Source organism: Mustela nivalis (genome assembly GCF_964662115.1).
Source record: "Mustela nivalis genome assembly, chromosome: X".
NCBI lineage: Eukaryota > Metazoa > Chordata > Mammalia > Carnivora > Mustelidae > Mustela > Mustela nivalis.
Genome location: NC_139040.1, coordinates 124,743,559 through 124,767,598, shown reverse-complemented (window position 1 = coordinate 124,767,598; position 24,040 = coordinate 124,743,559). Strand labels below are relative to the sequence as shown.

Here is a 24,040-nt window from a genome sequence, read left to right as displayed (position 1 = left end):
TCCGTGTAGGAAATGTGGGCTGAGGGGGAATGCATGGGCAAAGGCGGACTTGTTTCATTTCGTTTGGAATGATACGTTCCTAGATTTTATTGCCAGCAGAGCAGAAGAAGAAGGGGAGAGATTGCAACTTGCAGTTGACTTAGGGTGTAGTATGATCCTGACGTTCCCACATGCTGCTGGACTATTCTTGTCCCCGAGCACTCAGAACTATACGGGACTTCTGTCCTTGAGACAGGAGTATTGTTGGTGGGAACCTGGGTAGAAGTAAAGTTGTCGCCATGGAAATGGAAGGGCACTCTTCGGTTCTCTTTTCTTTAAGGTGAAATCTTTGGGATTCACTTGGTTGTTTTATTTCTATCGAGTGGCTCTGTTTGTTTTTCCTAAACCTGTTAAGAAATAGCTTTCAGAGACACAGAAAGACTGGGAAACCTCACCTCTCGCTCAGGTTTGTTCCTAAAGGTGTGTGTGGTTAACGTAATCCCTTAGGGAGAGTATGGGTGGGCGGCTGAAGTTCTAAGTCAAAGCCTGTCCGTCTGCTCAGGGCAAGTTAGTATTGTTTATTGTAAATCATTCTTCCACGTGTTGGCTGTATCTTAAGACTGTGAAGTAAGCTCTGTCTCTTAGCAGTGCATGTTCAGACCAAGTTCACGGTAAGTTTTTTGACTTTGAACTTAGCTTGTGCCCAGTAAATCTCATGGCCAGCTCTTTGATCTCTTTTACAAGCTGCATGAAAAATACAGGGTTGAAATTGTAATTAAATTATGCATTGTATTTGACTCTAGGGAACTGAAGTGCAGTCATGTGGGCATGTTTACAGTGGGATTCTCTAGTGTTTAACAGACTGGTCATATATGTTGCAATTTTAAAATCAGACTGCTGTGCTCGCTTAGGCAGCACATATAATAAAATCAGACTGCTACCCTTTAGATCTTTGAGGTTTTTTTTTTTACCATCCCACAGAAGTGACTATCAGTTTCAATTAACACTCAGATGTTTATAAACACATAATGTAATTTGTGTTATCGTATATGCATGCCCATTTTTTATACATATGTGTGTGTGTGTATGTATATATCATTGATAGGAAGTCCTTTATATATGTGTGCATGTGCATTATATGTACCTCTAAGAAGATTTTGTTCAAGTGATTAGATTGGGGGAAATAGAATTGGCCAGTAGCTTAGTTAAAAGGCATGGAGGAGAGTAAAGCATTCTTGGCATATAAATATGGGGTCTGCTCAACTATTCATCTGTTGGTACGTGACTGTAGAAACAGTGCTGGTGATTATCCAGGGATTCCTTATGCTCTGGTAGGTTGTTCCTGGTTTCCATACCAGAAAGCGCACATCTCACTGGAGGATGCAAGGACAGGGAAAGGGGAAGGAGGAAGAGAAGGGGTTCAAAGTCTTTGGGGGAAATTGGTATTGGAAGCAGTATAGTAGCTTCTAGATGTGTCCATGCTAACACAGGGATCAACTCTATCGTGACATCATAGGAAAACCAATTTTGATCATTGGTAGCTGCTTCTTCCTTTGAAGCCTATGAAACTATCTTTACCACTCTTATTTTATTCATGGGATTTCTTATTTAAGGTGTCAGATTTTTCCAGTACCTTTTTCTTGGGTTTGTAAAGGTATAAACATGAGGTTTATAGAATATTTTAGAGGAACATGTCCATGTGAAAAGCAAAGATGTTAGAAAAGATAAGTTACTAAATTTCTGAGAAATAGTTTTGAGTAATGGCTACTGAGTTTAGAAAAGGGCACTGATGTAGGAGCCTAGGGTAGGAGAGAGCCTATCAGTTTCCCTTCAGTTGCAATTGGTATTTAAATTTTGTTATCTTAATGCCTTTAATTAGTGAATGTGGAGCTGGGTACAAGCAGGAAATCGGGACAGTCTGCTGGGCCTATATTCTAGAATATTTCAGTCAGTATAGACGAGCAGTTTTTGTTCTGTGGACTGTTTTCCTTGCACAAAAGCAAGTGTCTGATCCATTGAAGAAAGGTGTCCAAAATCTCACTGGCACCAAATCTTTTTGCACTGTTCATTTATTGGAGGGTCCATCCTGGACTTGTTGAAACAGACAAGAAGAGTTCTATGACTTTGGAAGTCAGGATGTCTGTGCTTGGTTTCTATCCTGGAGTGATTTATCAAAGCAGTTTTGATTGTCTTATATATTTACAGACCAGCCTGTTGTGAAGAGCTCAGTGTATTGGGGACATACGCTGTTGATCAGAATGCCACAGTGAATGAGCTCATACTATCTCTGCTCTACAGGTCAGACTATAGATGGACCAATAGGTAGAGTAATTTTCAAAGATGAATCAGAAAAACACTGACATCTAGCTTGGAAATGGTGACCCAACATGAGCTTGGTGGTTGGGTCTGGGGACCTTTTGCCTCTGTGATCATGTTATCTGACCAGCTGGCTGTCAGTGTGCACCCATGGTTCCTGAGCTCAAGAGGAACAGCTTCCATTTTGTGGTTGTAGGGTCCCACTGAGCTCTCTAAAATCTGTGATGGCCAAACGGAATGGAAGCCCTGAAGGACAGACTTGTGGGGTGGCAAAACGAACCGATGCTACCAGAGGTCTTTACAACCAATGCAGAAAGCAACAGGACATAGACAGGACATTTACCTAATGTTTAGAGTTGAAGAGAGTTGACTTCCTTGATACATGAACCAAAAAAATGATAGTCAGGAAACACATTCTTTTGGTGTTTCAGCTATTCGGCACTAAGGCAGGCCAAGTTTGTTCAAAGTTGAGTTAAAATCATTGAGTTATTAGATAAAAAATTGTTTGCATGCTCTCATGAAGTGTATTCTTTTTCTTTCCTACTCTATTAAGTGGTTATTCTAGATGCAGCTATGTCCCTGTTATCAGATAAGAAAATGATATCACGGATAAAGAAGTTATGTCTGTCCTGAATTTTTTGGTATGATTTCAGTATAGAAATAAGCACATCAGTAGTTGGTACTTGGTCTATCATTTAGATTCACAAACATGTGAAAGACAAGACAAGGACTTTACAGACCGTTACAAATAGAAACTGTCCTGCCTATGCGCAGATTGAAAAATGCACGACTGATAACGTCATCCAGTGGCGGACTAGGGCAGATGGAGGCTAGGAGAATGTTCTGCAAAACGGAGGAACTAGTAATAGGGCAGTTTGATAGAATAGCCCACCTTAACCTTGGACTAGAACCCCATAGCACTGTCCCTTGCTAGGTCCACATCCGAGAGGGGGAGGGGTGCCCCCAAATGGAGAGATGCAGCCAGAAACAATGTGAAACAACAAACAGCCTAGAAACCCTGTGAAGAGCTGACAAGTCCTGAAAAGGCTTTCCCAGCAGGAGGGGAGACCAAATGAAGGGGGAAGAACAAGGTCCAGTGGAGGTTGAAGAAACCCAAAGGATTCACACTGACCCCGGTATAGGCAGTTAGGGACAGAATCCTGAAGGCCAACAGGGAACCTGGCTCTTTGCTGCCATAGTGAGAAGGCTGTTGTGATGCAAGAGAATTTCTGAGAACAGAACATAATGGACGCCAGTGGGAGCACCTGGGTGGTTCAGTCCATTAAACATCTGCCTTCGGCTCAGGTCATGATCCCAGGGTCCTGGGATTGAGCCCCGTGTTGGGCTCCCTGCTCACTGGGGAGCCTGCATCTCCCTCTCCCTCTGCTCCTGCTCCCCCTGCTTGTGTTCTCTCTCCTTCTGTCAAATAAAGAGATACAATCTTTAAAAATAAATAAATAAATAATCAATCAATCAATAAATAAATAAATAAAGGATCCTAATATGTCAGTTTTAAAAGCTCCAGGAAAAAGAAGTGCCTTGGGAAACATGAGGGAGAAATGACTGTCTTTACTGTGAACACTGGAATGGAGGCTCCATTCTGGTAGCAATGATCTATCTCGTTTACTGTTTCCTCCCTAGAACCCAAAGTCAAGCCACTAACATCATAGGAAATGTTTGTGGAATAAATGACTTGTTCCTGATTCATTTATTTATAGCCCCAGCTGGCACTTGTTCCACCTGACTGTTACCGGAGATGTTCTGTGTTCCGATCACTCTCCCAAACAAGACAGTAAACCTTTGAGGGCAGATAATTATGTTATCCTAATTTTTTAAAGGCCTCTCGTGAATAGGATAGCCCCTTACACTTGCAGCGGCACTTAATAAATAATTACAAAATTACAGAAATTACAGCAATAAAGATAGGATAGAATTGTTATCCTTAGAATTTTATGGTCAGAATCACTTAGAGCATAGCACACAGATGGAAAATTCTCTGGAAATAAAAGGATAGAGTTAAATCAGTGTTTGTTGGGGCATCTGGGTGGCTCAGTCATCCAGCTTTTGATTTTGGCTCAGGTCGTGATCTCAGGTCCTGGGATCCGGCCCCTGGTTGGGCTCCCTGCTCAGTGGAGAATCAACTTGAAGATTCCCTCTCTCTCCCTCTCCGTCTGCTGCTCCCTCCCCTCAAACACACACACTCTCTCTCTCAAATAAATAAAAAAATAAAAATGAAGAAATAAACCAGTGTTCGTCAAATAAGGGTAATTTTGCTCCTCTCTCACCAGTAGACACTTGGAAATGTCTGGAGACAGTGTTGTTGTCCCATCTGGTGCTCGGAGGGATGTGCTGCTGGCATCTAGTGGATAAAGACCAGGGAGCGTGCAGCAGTGCACTGCGCGACAGTCCAAAGAGTCAGCTGACCCCAGATGTCAATAGCACTGAAGCTGAGAAGCCCTGATTTAAACTAGAACCTTTATGATAATTCCCATGTGCGCGTCTTTGTCATTAAACGCCACTTGTGGGTGGCAGCCTGACGCATGTTTGTGTCCCCCCCCCCCAGTTGAGAGCACCTGGCATATATCAGCCATTTAATAAATAACAGTTAAACTGATGAATGAATGGAGAGTAATGACATCTTTTTTAAAAAAAAAAAAGGATGCTTCACTATCATCTTTGGAACATCATTACCATTAGAAACAAGCATTTCTCATAAGGCCTCCACAGGAAGTAATCAGTAGGGTCAAGTTCAGGGTGTACAAGCAGATTTGCAGCAGCCACATTTTATGTCTCCATTTAAGACAGTCACAGTGCTTCGGGTCATGGAATATTAGCTGCGAAGGGGGTTAGAGGGCTCATTCATTCCAACAGTCTTAAATCCAAGTGAAGCAAGGAATTTGAAATCCAGGAATGTGAAATGACTCACTTAAGTTCTCACAGGTAAACAGCAGAAGCAAGAGAGGAATGATTTTGAGCTCTTAGTCTTGGTACATCTTCATTATGCTACAGTGTCGCCGGTATATCAGCCTGACTAAAACTTGGCACAACAAATTGCTTTTAATGACGAGATAAAGCGGCACCCCAATGCAGTATTGAATGTGAAACATAAAAATCCCATCTCTATGGCATTGTAGAATTTGACCTTATACTAATGTGCTCATTATTTTCATTATTAATACAGAGCTTAAAATAATGGAGTGTTAGGGCTCAAGAAAATGTTGTAAATCTCCTGCATTCTGGAGAGGAGTACGTTTGGGAGGTACAGGTGTCAGGAGCTTTATCCAGAGTCCCAGAAAGGGGCATTGGGGCTCTCCTTTCTGTGCTCTTCACTGTAGGAGACTTTCCTAAAGGGAATATTATTTGCAGAGGCTATTACACGAAAGCAGGGCTATGTGGTCAGATAAATTTAGAAAATGCAACGGTAAACAAACAGAAGCAGGTATGTGTGTAGAAGGATGCCTCCTAGGTTTTCCTCTCTGGTCTACTTCTCCAAGAGCGTCCTTCAGTACGTGGCTCCTGTCCTGCTCACCAAGTGGGAGATCATTTATATTACCCTATCAGTGGTCCTCTGAATACAGCTTGAAAAATACTGTGCTACCTCAGCTCTCTATATAATTGATAGAAATGTGTCGGGACAGCTTATGGTTCAGAGGGATTTTTTTAAAAAAGATTTCATTTATTTATTTGACAGAGAGAGACCACACAAGTAGGGAGATCTGGAGCGGGAGAGGGAGAAGCAGGCTCCCCCCTGAGTGGGGAGCTCGATGCGGGGCTCGATCCCAGGACCTTGGGATCATGACCTGAGCCGAAGGCAGACACTTAACCAACTGAGCCACCTAGTTACCCCCAGAGGAACTTTCTGGTAGACTTAGAATGGCCCATGTTTGCTCCCCTGCTCCCCATTCCTTGTATCTTTTTGAAAAACCAGCCAAAGTATGTTGCCTTGGTATATTGTTTCTCACAGTAGGTTTCCCAGTTCCAAGCCAAGGTTTAAGAGAGTCGTTTGTGAGCCCAGTCTCAGAGAAATCGGTATGTACTGAAGCCGTGTCATGCAGGAAGACCCTGGGTTGGACATGAGACCATGTTGCCTTGGCAAGTCAGTTGTCATTTAGTTGGTTATCGATGATTTTGAAGACAATCACATGGGGAGTTTGAATGTGTTGAGGGGAGACAGTAGGCCTAGTATTTTTTATATTTTCTATTTTGTGTTGGGATAATTAGTATAAGCCTATATTTTACATGAGTGTTACAAGGTTAATATTTAAATCGACTTGTATTTACAATAACATCACACACTCAGCCCTGTATGTAGCGCATTTTATATAGTGAATTGGAGCTCATCAGAAAGGGCGTATTGCACAGAAATGTTTACCATAAGAGCCTTTGGTGAATTTACCGAAAGGAAAATAGCATGGATTCAAGAACAGTGATAAAGGAGAGTCCTAGAGCTTCTAAGAATCATCTAGATTGGCATGGAGCTAAATGATAGATAAAAATCTGCACCTGATCCTACCCGAAGAGTAGTTCAAAGAAAATGAGGTAGTATTGTTTCCAAAAGCTGTCCAAGGAAGCTTAAAATATTACCTTGTGTTCCTCTCAAATTTCCTTTTAATGGTAACCCAAGGCCTTTAGAACTATTCTATTGGCAGTATTTGCAGAAATGTAGCAAGTTTATAGGTATGCAGAATAAGGACCCTTTGCTTTCATGTGAGTTTGGAGTTGGCTCCCCTCTTGCTTTTCGTCACTGAGCTTGAGGACATTCAAGTTCACCATGATCCAAACCTTGTTAGTTGGGGGATCACATGAGGAGCATGAGTATCTGTCTTGTGACTGGAAACAGATCCTAGCTCTTCATAGGGAAATTACGTTTTCCGCATTCGATCTCCTCACATCCGGATGGATCTCAGTGCAGCCAAAATTTCCACCCCATGAAATAACTGTCTCCCATGACGTAGTGTAAGCAACAGGCCATTTCCATGGCAAATTCTGTGAGGGGGGACACGTGGGAAGGTTGGCACCGAAATATAGACTTAACGGTTGATGCCATGAGGGAGCGCAGGGAAATCTGTGAGCGCCTGAGGACAAAGATGCGTGGATAGATTGATGGGGGGGGGGGGGACTTTTTCTAATTTTCACGTCTCAGCCTTGAGTTTGCTAAATGGGCTCCTCAGATCATTCTGGGGTCTCCCCAGCCCTCTCCGAGCGTGTGCATCATGGCTGACTGCTCATTCACTAGGTACAGACTTTACCCATTTTGTAGGCTTTGAGGAAAGAAAGGAAAAGAACCCAAGTGAATCCTCTGCTTCTAGTGGCCAACTCATGGTGTCTGCATAGAAATGCCTCGGGCGCTGCTCTCTGTTTGTCCCAGGCTGAGCGGAGGTGCTAGTGAGGAACTGAGGCAGAGCTCAGGGGACAAGAGTTGTTGTTTCAGCAAGAGGAGTGAATGGTGATGGAGGTTAAAAGATGAAAGGGCAGAGAACTCACTATTGAAAATGGAATTTTACTAAAGAGCTATGGCTGTTCTTGGGGGGTGGGGGTGGGGCACAGCCTCCTCCTTAAGAATCATTATGGGAAGTTTGTGTTTTTGTGCTAATTATTCATATCGGGAGACAAACATTTGGTTAACATTTTGCAGTTATACCAGAAAGGAATCAAAACATGCAATTATTGGCAAACAAGACAGAAAGCAAAGATTCTTTGCTTTTGTTGTTGGCTATTTTTCTCTGCTGTATTTTGTTTTAAGTATGTGTTCATTTTGAGTATGTGTTTATGGACTTGCACCATTCCAGGAACTACCAGGTTAAGAATATCGTAAAACAATAGGGAAGCCATCCATTGTTTGTGTCCATGTGAGACGAATGTCTAATGATGCGAGCAAGCATTTTACTCAGAAAATTTGCAATGAAAGCGTGAAAAATATTTTTCACTGTTTTGGAGCCAACGAACATTCCCCTGGGACACAGGGACATTAAACTTGGGTTAACACCATTTCTGGCAAACCTGGTGATTAAAGACTGTTCATTTCTATTTTACGACATTAAATCTCTAAGCCCCTAGGAATCGCTAAGGCAGATTAAATAATGTGAAAGCAGCCGGCTGAAGGAGGCACAATGGAACACAAGGCTTATTGATTATAAAGTGAAATGAATCTCACTCAGAGACAGGAAGATTGCGGAAGGAAAGTTATGTCTATGAAGACACCTTTTTAATAACATGTCATGATTGAAGAGAGAACTTTAAATCAGGTAAATAAGAAAAACATAATTAAAGTGAATTAATCATGCATCAACATCTTGTTGGAAATCTCTCTTGTTTATGGGATTTAATAAAAATTATATTAATAGTCTTACTCTTCCTAATTTGATGTACTTGTATCACTTCAGGAACTTTTGTGTTTTTATTTTTAATAAAACCAGTGTGTGAGCACCAAAGGAGTAGAATGGTTTGACAGAAAACAAATCCTGAGATCATCTGGAACTTTTTGCCCCTTCTTTCTCCTTCCCTTCCTCTCATACAATTGGTCGGTCTGGCTCGGTTGTGGTCTTCATTGGGCTGAAAGCCAGTGTCCGCGTCCAACTGTGGTGTCACGATCTACTGATCACCTCAGTTGTCACTGTGACGATTCTTTCATTGCTAGCTTTACATTACTTCTGGAGTATCGGGCCCCCTTGCCCTCTATCAGATAGTGGTTTAGTTCAACAATGAAATCAGTATAGAGCGATGCAATGAACCAGCTACTGTCATAGGGATGTAGTGTTTGAGTGAAGAAAGCCAGATCAAAATTTGTACTCTGTACGATTCCATTGAGACGATGAATAAAAACAGGTTCAGCTAATGTACAGTGATAGAAGTCACACAAGGGGTTAGCGCTAGGTGCCAGGTGGATCACGGCTAGGTTTGGATAGGACACAGACATCTGGGTGCTGAACTGTATCTTGGCATGGGTGTAGGCTGCGTGGGTACATACATATGGACAAACTCAGCTATACACTTAAGGTTTATCTATTGTGAGGCGCCTGGGTGGCTCAGTTGTTAGGTGTCAGCCTTCGGCTCAGGTCATGATTCTGGGGGTCCTGGGATCGAGCCCCGCGTCGGGCTCCCAGCTCAGCAGGGACCCAGCTTCTCCCCTCTCCCACTCCCCCTGCTTGTGCTCCCTCTCTCACTGTGTCTCTATCAAGTAAATGAATAAAATCTTTAAAAAAAAAAGATTTATGTATTGTATATGTTAGACTTCAGTGACAAAATGTATAAAACTCATCACATATTTGATCCTGAGATGCATTCTTGTGAATGTACAGAAGCCTTTGCTTTTTAAGGAAGAGAAGTTCTGAACTGTGACCAGAGTATTATTTTGTATAATTAGTAATGTTAGCAGAGACTCTCCATCAAACTTCCCATATGTTTCCTCATCTCCCATTTCCCATTCCCATTTTATATATTGCCTCCAGGAATGTTCGCTGTTGGCTGTCAGGTAGCTCCCAAGCAGGACTGTGCCAAGTTTTAACCCCAGATTTAATTCACTTCAGGTCTACTGGAGGAGATACTGAAATTGTGACTGTGTTAGAAAGCAATCTGAAAATGGTCTCATAAACTATTAGCTTTGATTGTTGTCATTTCTAGTCTTTCTAGAATATTCCCCCATGCAGCTAACTTAAGTACCAGGCTTTGATATTATACATTAGTTTTGTGAAGGAGGAATAACGTGTTGTAGGAATCAAAGGTAGCTTACCAAAACCTGGGGCCACTGCTGTTTAAGTTTGTTTTGGTCCAAGGATTCAATCTGTCATTCACATGCAAGGGAGAGTATAAATTGTGTGTGTTTAAAAATTAACGAGAAAGGAAAACTCAATGAAATAGAAATAAAATTGTTTGTAAATAATAAACAGGTGAAGTTTTTCTCTTTACTTGAGTCATGGCCACTTTTTACCTTTGTGGAGTTTTCTCGAAAGCTCCAGTTTATACCACATCTTTGAGGGATGGTTACTTTGTCAATTCTTTCCCTCTAATGAAAGTGCAGATTTTTGCACAGTGTTTAATCTGCATTACTTGTGCTCTCCAGGATGTTTGGTATTCCTAGATAATGCAACAAAGGAGCACAGCTTCACTTTCAGATTCCCTTTGTCTTTACCCCTAAAATGTCAGAATTGTTCAATGGGACTGGGTCCTTAGCGATCACATTTGGGACCCTCGAGGTCAGTGGCCTCTGAAGTGGGAATAGGTGTTCCCACGAGTTCAGTAGGGGTTTTTTGTTTGTTTGTTTGTTTATTTGTTTTTTGGCTGTGTTGCTCAGTGATGATGAAGGGAAGTCTCAAATGAATTACTTACGATGTTTCTCACAAGTTATGTGGACTTCCGGAATTTCTTAGGTCTTTCTTTCTTTCGGAAATCGTCTCCTGTTTGCTTTCCTCTGATAGATATCTGATATCACCCTAAGGGCTCAAGAGATCCTTTAAAAATGTCATCAAGAGCATGTGGATGGAAATCAAATGTAAATTCATTCCTCCTTTTGTCTCAGCAAGTTCACTGTGTATCAGAATCTCTGAGGTTTCTGGAAAGGCATGGAAAAAATTAGTGGTCCTTGACAGAGTCGGCCTCGTGGAGCACAAGGCCTGTAAGAGATGCTCCTTTGAATTCCCTTACCTTAGAGAGTGAGACCATCTGAAACTCGGAGTCATAAACATCTCACAGACTGCTTCTTTAGAGAAATGTTTTGAATTTTTTTAATAAGTAAAATTCCTTAAAGACAATGATAATCCTTACTGCGCAGCCACTGGTTATCCCCCCTCCCCACCTCCCGCCCTTATTTACATGATTAAAATTGGGAAGGGGAGAGCAGAATAATACAAATCAGACTATTGACATTTCGAGTCTTTAGTTTGTCAAGAAGGAGACAGAGAGCTTCTCCAGGGGCGACAGTTGGAACAGAAGTTATTGCTACCTGCACACATGTATGAATAATGAATCCCCAGCATGGTGCGCTGCCCTTGGAGAACTCGCCGTGCTTCTGTGATGGCTGGAAGCAAATTAGGCAAGCTGCATTTCTGGTTATCCTCTCGATTTGCTCCTGCTCCCTGGGTCTCCCGTCTCCGTGCCGGGGGCTCATCGCATCTCGGCATCGGAGAGCCAGAGCACCTGGTAGCAATCAGCCCTTTTCTGGCCCTCATTTTGGAAATGAGGAAGTGACAGTACAGTGAAGGAATGGAACTTACTAGAGGCCAGAGAGCTGACTCTGAAGCCGGATTCTCAGAATCCTGACTCCTGCCCCAGGGCTCTGTCCTCCCTGGAGTAACCTTACCACAGGGTAAAATGCTGAAAATGCTGTTGCTTGAGGCTCCTGAAGGAGGTGTGGAGAGCATCTGGGTAGAGTAGGACCATAGGGCCCCACCCGTGATAGGACTGCACCTTGAGGCTGGGTGCTTACTGAGTACTTGCTTCTGCTACCTCCATATCAGCCCAACAGAAATGCCAGCCTCTGCTAAGTAGGGCCTTACTGGGGTCTTAGCCTACCTTGTCCAACACAGCTTCCTGCAATGGTAAAAATCTATGATCATGGCCATATGTGGCCACTCCGTGCTTGAAATCAAGAGTTTAGAACTACATTTTCTATTTAATTTAATTTTAATTAATCTAAAAATAAAGAGCCACATGTGCCTATGAGCTGGAGTCTTGGACACAAACTCTTCCTGCCTTTGTCTATCATTTTCCAAATGAGATCAAAGTGACTCCATTACTATCCTTTTCCTCCCCGTATCCTGGAGATAAAAGTGTATCTTCTATTTTATTTTATTTATCTTGTTTTATTTTTCAAGATTTTATTTGTTTATCAGAGAGGGAGAGAGAGTCACAAGCCGACCCTCCACCGAGCGCAGAGCCCCATGCAAGGATTGATCTGATGACCCCGAGATCATGACCTGAGCCAAAATCAAGAGTTGGATGCCTAACCAGTTGAGCCACTCGAGCGCCCCACAAAGCATGCCATTTAAAAATATGTCTGCATTCATTAAGACATCATTTTCTATCTATCCACTTTTGAAAGGTTGATAGAGAAGATGTGAACTCTTTACATCAGTGGTCTGGCTGACAGGGAATGCAAATCCAGTTTTTAAGTTTTGGCACTTTCTTTTCTGTCTATGATTCTTGCCTCAATATCCCTAGTTCTTAAGAAATAAAGGATGACTTGTAAAGTTGCCAGATTTATGTAATAAATAATAATTAATGTTTCTATATTATATAGATAATAATAGGCGATGGTTTACATGTTTATCTGAGATTCAGTTCTAATTGAGTATTTTGTATTTTCCTGGTAAACTTATTATTGGGCATTCTTAAAGCATTTTTTCTGTGTTTTTATTTCTTTTTTAAAATTTTTAATTGTTTTTTTAAATTTCTTTTCAGTGTTCCAGAATTCATTGTGCATTGTTTATGCACCACACCCAGTGCTCCATGCAATATGTGCCCTCCACAATACCCACCATGAGGCTCACCCAAACCCTCACCCCCTCCCCTCCAAAACTCTCAGTCCATTTCTCAGAGTCCACAGTCTCTCATGGTTCGCCTCCCGCTCCGATTTCTCCCAACTCCCTTCTCTCCATCTCCCCATGTCCTCTCTGTTATTCTTTATGTGCCACCAGTAAGCAAAACCATATGATAATTGACTCTCTCTGCTTGACTTATTTCACTCAGCAGAATCTCTTCCAGTCCCGTCCATGTTGATACAGAAGTTGGGGATTCATCCTTTCTGATGGAGGCATCATACTCCATAGTGTATATGGACCACATCTTCCTTATCCATTCGTCCGTTGAAGGGCATCTTGGTTCTTTCCACAGTTTGGCGACCGTGGCCATTGCTGCTATGAACATTGGGGTACAGATGGCCCTTCTTTTTACTACATCTATATCTTTGGGGTAAATACCCAGTAGGGCAATTGCAGAGAAGCTCTATTTTTAGTTTCTGAAGGAATCTCTACACTGTTTTCCAGAGTGGCTGCACCAACTTGCATGTGTTTTTATTTCTTTCTGTTTCTTCAAGGAGAAAGGAATAAGTTGGAAAAAAATTCTTACATAAATTTCCATTATCTTTTTTCCCCTTCATTTGTAGTTCCTTAATAGAGGAGCTCCTGGGTGGCTCAGTACATTAAGCTTCTGACTTTTGGTTTCTGCTCTGGTCCTATCTCTTGGACCCTCAGATGGAGCCCTGCCTCAGGCTCCTGTGCTGAGCAGGGAGTCTGCTGGAAGATTCTTTCTCTCTGCCCCTCCCTCTACGCCTTGGCTAAGTCTCTCTCATTCTCTCTCTCTCTCAAATAAATGAATGAATCTTTAAGAATAAATTAAAAAATGAATAATTCCCTAATAGGATTTCCTTATATACAGAGGTAATTTTTTAAAAAGACACATGATTAATCTAAATTAAGATTGGCTTGGCCTATCTCTTACTTGTCTGTAAGAGAATTAAGTAGGTATTGAACTGAAGTGTGAATTCTAAGAAGACATTGTATTTCATTAATATCCATTCTAAATTGTTTACATGTTTACAGGCCTCATTTTGAAAAGAGCCAAACTACTGATCACTTCTTTTTTAAAGCAAGAGCATTTTTTGTTTTGTTGGTATTTTTTGAACCAATATACTGAGTTTTCATGAAAATTACTGAGATTACATTGCTTTTGAGTAATGTCTGTCTCCAAGAAGGTTAAGAATTTGCACGTAATTTTTCTCAAGTAATGCAGCTGGCAGGATAGCATTTTCACCCCTGAGGGAGTAGAAGGTAATGAAATATTTTAGTACAGCTCTACCAGACACATTTTGAAACACCAGAGCTTTTAAAGAAAATCTTAGCTGCTTGACAACTTATGAAAAATAAGCATCTGTGTCCATTGTGTAAACTTTATGTGAAATCACGTTTTGTGTGTGATAATAAGAACAGGCGATATTGTTGACATCCACATGGAAGTGTCATGACTTATTCATTTTGCTGCCATTGAGTGATGGTTGTCAAAACGAAAAGAAAGACCGTTGAAGGAGGACAGAATCATGGTGGACTCCTCGAACTTAGTGCTGAGAAAGAACCACATGTCTCCGCGCTGAAGCTAAGAGATGGTGGAGTGAGGAAATTTTTAAATAAGTATGGGGGAGCCTGGGTGGCTCAGTCGGTTAAGCCTCTGCCTTTGGCTCAGGTCATGATCTCAGGGTCCTGGGATCGAGCCCCGCATCGGGCTCTCTGCTGAGTGGGGAGCCTGCTTCCCCACTCTCTTTCTCTGCCTGCCTCTCTGCCTACTTGTGATCTCTCTCTGTGTCAAATAAATAAATAAAGTCTTTAAAAAAAATTTTTTTTTAAAAATAAAATAAATATGTAGGATGGTGAAAGAGAATCGTGGTTCCTTTTCAAGGCCAACGACAAATGGAATTTGTTTTTACCTTTACTCTGTTACCAGTTTCTTCTTTCTGGCACTTGTCATTTCTCATTTAGGGATTGCTTTATTTGCATTTTCCTTCCTTCCCTCTTTTCTTTTTCTTTCTTTCCTTCCTAAGATTAATTTATTAATATTATTTTTTTTAGAGAGCTAGAGAATAAACAAACACATTGTTGGGGCAGTGGCTTAGGGAAAGGACCCCAAGCAGAGCCTCAAATGAGTGTGGAATTCCTTGCAAGACTCCCAACTCTGGACCCTTGAGATCATGACCGGAGCCAAAAATGCTTCACCAACGGAGCCATCCAGGCACCCCTGTAGTTGTATTTTATTTTATTTTAAGATCTTATTATTTGACAGAGAGAGAGACAGTGAGAGGGGGAACACAGCAGGGGGAGCAGGAGAGGGAGAAGCAGACTTCCCACTGAGCAGGGATCCCGACGCAGGGCTCCATCCCAGGACCCTGGGAACATGACCTGAGCCGAAGGCAGATGCTTAACAACTGAGCCACGCAGGCGCCCCTGTAGTTATATTTTAAAACAAAATAAAAATTATCCTTCACGTAAATGGTTTCAAATGGTATCAGTTGTACCTGGGCCACCAATTGAAAAATTCTCCTGTGGGCAACTAATGGGAGTCAGCGGTTATGTTCTCTCCCCCTGCCTCCCTCCATGCCTCCCTCCCCCTCTCCTTTTATCCTCCCTCCCTTCCTTCCTTCCTTTGCTTTGGTAGGAAAATGTCATTTGTTGGGTTGCTAATGCAGAACATGGAACCGCCGTGCAAACTTGCAGTAGATTCTCTTTTTAATCCCCATGTTTGGATTTCCTTGTGCTCTGACTCAAAATGCTCATCCATGGAATACGCACACTGCAGAATACTTCGTTATGACGATTTCGGCGGGCTGTTGCACTCAGGCGTTGCATCATTTTTGCACACCATGTGGTGCAGATGAATGAGATTTTTGTGCATGTCCCGTGCTTCCAGCATATTCTTGGTGGGCAGTTCCTGGGTTCAGAGAAGCCTGGGTCCAGCTTGTCTCATTTGAAGCATGAAATTCCCTAGTTATTTGGTCGTGTTGACAAATTTAACTAACAGACATCTGTTGGTGTAGGTGTTGGGCACTGACCAATAGCAATTATAGCTCTGTACCTTTCCTGTGAGGCACCAGGCAGACTTAGTTAAGCTCTGCTGACAGGCACACTGGTTGATTAATTAGTTCCTTGTAGCTTCCCTGGAAAACTGGGTGGTCGTGGAATGGAAGTTAATTAGGCCTACAAGCAAACCTTTTCTTAGGGCCGGTTTGACTTGGAGAATTAAAAGGAGTTCCCTTGAGGATATAAAAGGCATCAAATTGACCCCTCTCTTATTTGGGTTTCTCCCCACAAAGATTATGATATGCACTATATTTTAATTTACAAACTAACAAGTTTTCACAAAAGCAGCTTGCAAATTTGTTTCCAGTTCCTCCTCTAATAAGGATGAATATATTACATCTTCAAAATTTTTATACGGATGTTATTAATAGGTGGTTCATTCACATTACCTGGAAAATATCAAAGTTATTTCTATCTACAGTTCCCTGATGTATTTTCCCTTGAAACCTTATTTGGGGCTCTGGAGACCTTTCTTTAACTCGGTTGTCATTTTGAGTGTATATTTTACTGAATGTCTATATACAGTTTAATAGTGCTTTCAACTGGGCTGAGTGATTACTGTTTTGGAAAGAATGTGTAACCTTACAGATGAGAGAAAGGTGAAAGATTTCAGAGCTCCCCGAAGGTAAACAGTTTTTCAGTTTTAGTTTATACCACCTTTTTGTTGTTGTTGTTGCAATTTTCATCTATTAGAACATATTCAGTTTTAGTCTCATAGTATGATACCCTTTAAAAAAAAGATTTTATTTGTCTATTCGATAGAGAATGAGGGAGATGAGTTAGAGAGCACAAGCAGGGGAGAGGAGCCGAAGGAGAGGGAGAAGCAGGCTCCCCGTGGAGCAGGGAGCTGGATTCTGGACTCGATCCCAGGACCATGAGATCAGGACCTGAACAGAAGGCAGATGCTTAACCAACTGAGCCCCCCTGGTGCCCCCAAAGTATGACGTCCTACTATGTAAGGAGTACAAGGGAATGCAAGCTTTTTGGATGGTTCATGGCAGTTTCTGCTATGACTTAGGATAATGTGGGTGGCTGTGATACTCATCATCCAGTCCTAAAATCATAGAAATCTTGGTCTCAACAAATACAACAAAGCCCAGTCGGTGTCAGGGCCTGGTGGGGAGTAAATCTTCTCCTGGATTTGGGCATTCAACCACCAAAGCTGGGGGCAGCTTTGCTCTTCCAAACCTGGCGTTTCTGGGGTTGACTTGGACCTTGATCGTCAGCAGACAGGTGTGGAAAGAAAAAGCATGGACATTTGCCTATTTTAATGGGCAGGTGTGGAAGGGACTGACCTGATTGTACCCACATTCCATTGCCCAGTGTGTGGTTCCAGCTCTTTCTTAAAAATAAGAGAGGCCGGAAAACATTGTCCCTGGGGGGCTGGCTGGATCGATCTCAGCAATGTTCATGGTGTGGAAGGGCCCTGGAGAATGGGTAGACAGCTAGCCATCTTTCACGTAAATTGTTTATGAGAAACCCTACTTATGATAGTAAAAACTGGCATGTGATTTTCCCTGATGTCTGGTTGTTAACTTCCTAATGCGTAGTGTATTCTGGTTTAGCCATATCATCTCTACTCTCCACATGTCTTCTTAGGAACTGCTGTTAGGTTGTAGTGGCATGCAGACATGTATGGCTGGTGGACTCAGGAACCCTATGAAATATAAGTACTTACTATTATCCTTCGGGAAAATTGGTGCCCATTAAAGAAGTCACAACAACATAGAAATGCAGAGAGAGAAGGAGTGAGGAGAACATAGAGCTACAAGTCTGATTGTCTGAGTGTTTGTCATTGGTACACTTCTTGCCTCGCATCTGTCCTGGTTTGGAGATTTTTTAAAGAAAACTTTATTTACCCTGAAACCATAATTACAATTTTATGTCGTACATGTGTACACGTGTGTTTGCAAGTGCCTCTCTTCATGTGACTGTGTAAGCAGTTTCTGTGCTTCCACTCCTAAAATCAACTTCTAAGAGGTTTTTTTTCTACCCACCTCCTTACCAACATTGTGTTTTGCATCTTTATTAATTTGAAAAGAAAATCGTCTCATTGTGATTCATTTCTCTTTTACTAGCAGTTGAATCCTTTGGTGATTTTCTTGTTTTGTTGTTGTTGTTTAGATTTTATTTATTTATTTATTTGAGAGAGAGCATGCAAGCATGGGCAGGAGGGGAGGGGCAGAGGGAGCCTGATGCGGGACGTGATCCCAGGACCCAAAGATCATGTCCTGAACTGAAAGTGGTCTCTTAACCTACTGAGCCATCCAGGCACCCCTGTTTTTTTTTTGCTTCCTAAGTCATTTTCAATGTGTCTTATGAATATGCTCATAAATTACACAAGAGTTACTTCCCAGGAGGTGAGGAGCCCAGCCTAGCGCTGGCTGTGTTGAGTTCTGGGGCCCATATCCATGAAATGTGTTGAGCAGGACAGCCCTAGGATGCATTCCCATGACCTGTCTCCCCAACCAAACCTTGGGATTTTCAGAGAAAAAGATGGTCTCTTGGTCTCTTACTCTTCACACAACCAAACTCACTGTCCTCAAGATAGAGCAGAATCTGAGTGAGTATTCTAGGACCCCAGACTTGGGTAACAGCTCTCTAACCTGGGTCAGCAGGAGTGAAGGATTTCTTGTATTTTTCAGAATTTTTTTATTCCAAAACCCCCACAAATTTATAAACAAAATTACATCTCTTGTAAGTAGCATTATGTGTGTGGCATACATTTTGGAAAACACACACTGTGTGATAACAATGGGCAGGAGTATACGGGTGGTGTTTAAGCAGTGTAAGTGACAGAGGAAGATTGCATGTGGAGATTAAGTGAGCAGGTTCAATTGATTTCCAATGACAATAAAAGAATACATACCAGAGTTTCAAGCCATACAGTTTTGGAAAATGGGCCAAGAAGTCCTGTTTTTTGTTGAAACCAAAGATATGAAATAGAACATGTCTCAGTAAGGGAGGTGATAGTTTTGGTTTTTTACATACCTACATTTTCCGGCCATGTTTGTTAGGCTGTGACTTCGGTGGTCGTAGGCAAGCTCCTCCCCTTGGCTTCCAGAGGAAAGGGTGACCCCTATACCTGCTAGGGGTTAGCAGCAGTGATCCTGACTAGCTTCTCTATACAGTGTGGTTCTAAGTCCTTGGCTGGGAGAGTCCCATGTTATAGTAATAAATTCCATTATTTTTGTTCTTTTTGTTCTTCCTGGCTGGACAATATTATTCCTCCAACCTGGGACATCCTTCTGTTTGGAGGATGTGGTGACCATGATAATTTCAGGGCTACAAGGTCATGTTAGTCAGTCCTAAATTATGATTTTCATTTTATTTAACAATTTTATGCATTTATTTCGAGAGAGAAAGCGCAGGGGGAGGGGCAGAGGAAGAGATGGAGAGCGAATCTCAAGCTGAGTCTGTGCTGAGCAGGGAGCCTGGAAGTGGGGCTGGATCCCAGGATCCCAAGATCATGACCAGAGCTGAAGTCCAGAGGCAGATGCCTAACTGACTGAGCCACCCAGGCGCCCCTGATCACCATTGTTTTGTTTTGTTTTTTTGTTTTGTTTTTTTTTTCACCATTGTTTTTAAAGGGAGAGGAGGTCCAACATGCTCATTCACTTTATAAGGAATTACCAAGGAGGAAGGAACAGTATGACAAAATAAGGGGAAACAGAACTCATCCCCACAAATGAGTTTGGCTTATTTGCAGTAACTCCTTTGCAAGGAAATCTGCAGCTATCTCTTTGGCTGAAATTATTTTACATGTGACAACAGTGATACTGTTTTCGTCTTTTGTGCCCTGATTGTCCTGTGTATTAAAGTACTTTCTTTGGTGATTTCGAACATATCTGGGGACCTGCCTCAACATCGTATCAGGACTCAGGTGCACAAGGCATTCCAGTGAGCCACAAAGGCTCTGTCTTTCCTTGGCCTCTCAGCCTGGTGTAGCTGCTAGTTGAGGGGAGTCTCCAGAGTTCTGCGCCTGCCGTCACTTGAGTGCTCATGAAACGATGTTGCACTGCCCTCTAGGCAGCAGGGTCCCTGAGGAAGGTTCCAGTCTACCTGCTTCACTGGTGCATGTTTGGGGCACTCAGGAGTTTCTATCTCATCGGCGACATATATGTAAATAAGGCATGCTGTTGGGTGTAGAGATGGAGATAGAGTTGTAGATATTTGATATAGAGGTTTTTTTTTAATTTTAATTTTAATTTTTTAAAAAGATTTTAGTTAATTATTTGTCAGAGAGAGAGAGAGGGAAAGGGAGAGAGCACAAGCAGGGGGAGCGGCAGCCAGAGGGAGAGGGAGAAGCAGGCTCCCCACTGAACGTGGAGCCTGATGTGGGACTTGATCCCAGGCCCCTGAGATCATGACCTGAGCTGAAGGCAGTGGCTTCACCGACTGAGCCCCCCAGGTGCCCCTAGATTGTTTTTAAATAACAGCATCTTATGAGTTCCTCAAGGCCCCTAAATATCAATACAGTGTGGACACTGAAGCTTTCTCCCAAATATTTATGCCGTAACTGTCCACTTCAGTTTTTATTTGTTCTGGAACCTAAGCTTTTGTGGATATTCCTTAGGTATAATAATGTTGGCTCGTATTGGTTTCTTAAATCTGTATTTTTTGGCAAAATAGCCTTAGAAGGAAATCAATGCTGCTATTTGCTCATGCTTCTAATTCCTTACATGGAGAATTTGACAGAGGCGTTCTGCCCAGAGTACATTTATTAATAAACCCCTTTTCTTGAGTGTATAGCAATGTTCTGCCCCCATACTGAGGTGAAATTAAGTCCATGTAAAATAATTAGTAGCATTAACCTTCCGTGAGGTTTTTAGAAAGTACGTTTAACCATCTGCTTCTTCATATTTGTCATATTTAATTCACCGCGATAGCTTTTTGATTAGAAAATGGGCAAACATCGTATCCTTTTGGGAAATCTGCTGAAAGCAGAGAGGAAACGCCAACTGACAGAGTGCAAAGCATAAAATAATTGGAGGAGTATTCGTTCTAATGGTCCCCTACCTTGGATGTCACTACATGTTTGAATGCAGCAAGCTCCATGACCTATGCGTATCAAGTTCATTTGGTGTAAAGGCGAGTGACATTAATCATTGTCATTTCACAACTATAAAGTGTGATTTTGTGGGCATTACTTTTCTGCGTTTTCTACTCCTATCTTGGTATTATTAGTGTCCTTTTCCACCTAGGATGCATGCAAAACCACCACTCTAATTTATATAACTTTTATACCTTTTCAGTTTGATTTCCAGTTTGGTTTGCAAATAAGTTGTGGCCAAATGTCATGATTACCAAAGCGTTTCATCATTTTGAAGTATAGTTTGTTTTATTACTGTTCCTGTTTTGATAGTTTAAGGGCAGGAAAGATTTTGTGATAACCCTCATGTTAAGAGAATATTTGGAAGTTATGTTCTAACCTAGAATGAAAAGGACACAGAATCCTGAAGCTAAAAATCTCCTAATTCCCATTTTAGTAAGTCTCATAGAAAGGATTAATTCTCATGTTTTGTTAGAACATAATTAAATTGCATAGCCCTCAGCTTAAGCTAGATCTTCACGGAAGAAAATCTGTCTTTAACGGGAAATCTAATGTTCCTGTTACATGTCCATTTAATTTTTTAGTAGAAAAATGGACAACTTAAACATAGTTGAAATCAATTACAACCTTCAGTTTTGGTCAGTTTTGAACAGCAAATTAATTTCCTCCTCCTCTCTCTTTTCTCCCTCTCTCTTCCATTTTTTCCTCTCTGGAAAATATTATTCTCCATCTATACAAATAGAAATGTTCATGGGAATGTTGGCCTATTTCAGCAGCTCATGGCAGGCTGAGTGACATTCTGAGGACACTTGCTTCTAAGAGTTTTTGGCTTATGTTAATCCTCATTTCAGGTCTTTCTTATGTTCCAGATTTTCCTTGTTATTCTTATCCCCCAACACCCTCCCTGTCTCTGGAGGACCAAATGTGCCAGAGATAAATGTGGAAATAAGTAAAGAGGAGTAAATATCTAACATAAGTTGGATGTGTTAGTTAATTTGGCACAGATGATAATTAAGGAATATTGGTTTTATACAGTTAATTGGCCTTTAGAAATATGATCATATGGATATTTCTTAGATATAATAAGGATTTATGTGATACTGTAAGAGATCTGAAGTCTCCTGTTTCCAATAGTTACAGATTCATTCATTCCACAAATAGTTTATTTGCAAATTAGTGCAAAGTATTGCTAATTTATTCATGTACAAAGTAATGTACTGGGTGCCTTGGGAGAGCAAAGATAGTCAGAGCTGTTGTCCTCTCGTGCAGAGAAGATGAGGAACAAGTGTAGAGGTGAGCACAGGTGCAGTTTTTTCCAGAAAGTCAAGTCACGCTCTGGGTAGGCATGGTCCTAGAGGATGAGAATGAGGCCATCTTGGGCCATCGTGGTTTGGTGGCCATAACTGCTTGTGTGCTCTGAGGTGAAACCCATGGCACCTTGGCCTGTCTTAGGGAAGTGAGAGCCTTGATTCTCAAGGTTGTCAAGAAGAAGAAGAAGCAAAGGTAAAGGAGGAAGAAGATCCTAGTTCTTCTAAATGCAACCAGTATTTTGACATTGTCATGCCTACTTTTGGTGAGATGGACCTGGTACCACCTCTCACATCCTTTGTAATCCAGGCTTTCTCCATTAAAGCCAGTTAGTACTCTCCAGCCCCTACTGCTTCCCATCCTATTTAAGGCAGAGTAGTCAGGAACAGTATTCTGTGTGAATGTGGCTTCTTGGATTACATGTGACTCGTGAGATCTGAGGGAAGAAATGTTCCGGGAAGAAGGAAGAGAATCTAATGACTTTGAGTGAGAATAAAGCTTCGGGTGTTCCAGAAAGAAAACTAATTGCTTGTAAGATGAAGAGACTTTCCCTGCCTCAGTAAATTTCATCATTGCAGACACTCCCGTGAAATGCCACAGTGATCCCTGCTTCCTCTGCCCCCCTCACTAATCTCTCCACATCCCATGTGTTGTCTTGATTCGGGAATTTGCCCCTTTTGTTTGCTCCCTACAATTTTTCAGGAACGTCCGCCTTCAAAACTCACCTGTGTCGCTTCACCTGGTTCTTTATCGCCCTTCTTGCTTCCACTCTTTCTCTTTTGCTATTCATTCTTTATGGAACAGCCAGAAAGTTCTTTCAAGGACATGCCTTGATCCTGTTAAGCCCTTGCTCTGAATTGCACTAGTGTCTTCCCACTGCACCAAAAACCGACTCTCAAATCCTCCTCAGGTCCCACATGGTTGTGCTAAGCTTGCCCTGCCTCCCAGTCCTTCCTACTTGGGGATCGGGCCTCTCCGCCCCCCGCCCCCCGTTTCGCACTGCTCGTACTTGCTATTCTTGGTTTTGTAACCCATCCACTTTCTTCCTGTCTCAGAGTTCCTATATCCTGTGTCTCCTTTTACAATGTTTTATTTCCTCAGATCTTCATACTCCAGTCTCCTGAGAAAAGGCCCGAGTGTCCTGACACTCCATCTCAAGTAGCTCCCCCTTTCTACTCTTTCCACGCTATCCCGTCTCCTCGCTTTGGTTTCTAGGTGGCTTTTAGGATCTTAGACATTTGCGCTTGTTATTTTGCTTATTTATCATTCCTCCCATGTCCCCTCCACTGCTCCTAAGGGTGGAATATCCTGTGAGCCCTGCCTATCCTGTGAATCACTGTCTCCCCAGCATTTAGAACAGGACCTGAGCACTTAGGGAATTCATGTTGACTAGAGGAGCGACACAGGTCCCAGCCGCACATGCGCACGATGGTGTCCTCACGCATGGATGCTGTCTGCTCCTTACTGGTTCTTCTTCGGCCTTCGTCTCTGGGAAATTCAATCTCCCTCCTCTTCCTGTGTTGCTATATCTTCTCTTCAGTGAGTTCATGATGTTGGCCCATTTTTTGAGTGTGTTGGCACGCTGAGTTTGATGCCCGTGCGTCAGGATGCTTTTACCAGCCTGACCTACTATTCGTGTTGTGGATGTGACCACGTGTCACCTTTCTTAGATTTTTTTTTTTAAGATTTTTCTTTATTTGTTTGAGAGAGAAAGAGAATGAGATGGGGGAGGGCCAGAGGAAGAAGCAGACTCCCCGCTGAGCAGGGAGCCTGACACGGGACTCGTGAGACTCGGAGATCATGACCTGGGCTGAAGGCAGATGCT

General features: G+C 42.1%; 1 protein-coding gene across 8 annotated transcripts in view; it reads left to right on the top strand.

Annotated features, from left to right (window-relative positions):
• Nucleotides 1-24,040, top strand: part of FRMPD4 (FERM and PDZ domain containing 4) — an 849,154-nt gene that overhangs the window by 535,863 nt on the left and 289,251 nt on the right. The window lies entirely within an intron of this gene.